We start from the raw sequence: 1,975 nt of genomic DNA on the forward strand, positions 1-1,975 counted from the left end.
TAAGTGGAGTCTTGCTCTGTCTCCCAGGCTAGAGTGTAGTGGCATGATCTCAGCTCACTGCAAATTCCGTCTCCTGGATTCAAGTGATTCGCCTGCCTCAGCCTCCTGAGTGACTGGGATTACAGGTGCGTGCCACCAAACCTGGCTAATTTTTGTACTTTTAGTAGAGACGGGGTTTCATCAGGTTGGCTGGTTTGGTCTTGAACTCCTGACCTCAAGGGACCCACCCGCCTTGGCCTCCCAAAGTGCTGAGATTACAAGTGTGAGCCCCAAACCTAGCCATCTGACATCTCTTGATGGTCTCTAATTTATTTTCATTTTTGTTTTGTGCTTATATTTTTTTGTATTTCTCTTATTATTTTAATTGGGTTTCTTTAAGGAGAGAGAAATTAACTGTCTTTGAGAACCAAGTTCCACTGAAGAAATTTATTTATTTATTTTTTTGAAATGGAATCTCACTCTGTCAGCCAGGCTAGAGTGCAGTGGCGCAACCTCGGCTCACTGAAAGCTCCGTCTCCTGGGTTCATGCCATTCTTCTGCCTCAGCCTCCCGAGTAGCTGGGACTATAGGCGCCCGCCACCACGCCCAGCTAATTTTTTGTATTTTTAGTAGAGATGGGGTTTCTTTCACCGTGTTAGCCAGGAAGGTCTTGATCTCCTGACCTCGTGATCTGCCCGCCTCGGCCTCCCAAAGTGCTGGGATTGCAGGCGTGAGCCACCGCGCCCGGCCCGAAGTTTATTTTCCTAAGATAATAAATGATACTTCAGAGTATACTCTCTTTTTTCTCCAAGTAGAGAGTTACTGGGTTCTGGTTCTGGTAAGAAATCTTGTCACTTTTATCCTGGAGAAGTAAAGTGATTTGTCAGGAATCTAAACATAACAGCCATGGTAATTTGAGAGGATTTACAATAACAGCTGTGAGAGAGTGAATCCTTAGAGCTAAATTTGACTTTTCCTGCATTTTATAGGAAAGGAAATTGCATTTCAGAGATGAGAAGGGTTCATGGTCACAAAACAAGTTGGTAACAGTCCTGAGAGGAACATTCCTGTTTCCCAACCTGTGCTCCTTGCACTGTACCACACTGTTATCACTGAGCACTCTCTCTTTCTCACATGCACTCATGTGCTATGTGGCATCTGTTAAAGTGGTGAAGGGCATTGCAGGTATTAGGAGCATGGGCTCTGTGGTAAAGTAGATCTGGCCTGACATGTAGCTATGTGACATTGGTCAAGTTGAAGATTTTTTCATTTCAATGTCTTCATGTAAAAACAGGGACTGCTGTATTTTGAATATTTCCCCTCCAAAATTCAGGTGTTGAAACTTAATGGCCAATAAAGTGATAGTATCAAGAGGTGGGGCTTTTAAGAGGTGAACAGGCCATGAGCGCTCCTCCCTTACAAATGGGATTAATGTGCTTATATAAAAGGGTTCACACATTATTCGATTCAGTCACCCTTTTGCTTTCCACCCTATGAAGACACAGCCTTCCTCTCTGGATGTTGCAGCAACGAGGCATCATATTGGAAGGGGAAACCACGCCCTTCACTAGACACTAAACCTCCAGCACCTTGATCCTGGATTTTCAGCTTCCAGAACTGTGAGAAATAAATTTGTGTTCTTTACAAATTACCGTATGGTATTTTGTTATAGCAGCACAAGTGGACTAAGACAGGGACAGTAAGAGTACGCATCATATAGGCTTGTAATATAAATGCTTTTCACAGAACTTGGTGCAAGGCAATTGTCCTACAGGTATTGGCAATTATGAATTGCTATCCAAGACTAGAAACTTACTGGGCCTGGATGACTCAGATAATTCAAGAGTCATCTAGGTCAGTCTTCTAGCCAGTGCTTCAATCCATCTACTTTGTCTCCATCAAGAGACTGACTGTTTTCTTCTTTTTTTGAGACGGAGTCTTGCTCTGTTGCCCAGGCTGGAATGCGGTGGTGCTATCTTGGCTCACTGCAAGCTCC

This window comes from Colobus angolensis, unplaced genomic scaffold (genome assembly GCF_000951035.1).
Source record: "Colobus angolensis palliatus isolate OR3802 unplaced genomic scaffold, Cang.pa_1.0 Scaffold112, whole genome shotgun sequence".
NCBI lineage: Eukaryota > Metazoa > Chordata > Mammalia > Primates > Cercopithecidae > Colobus > Colobus angolensis.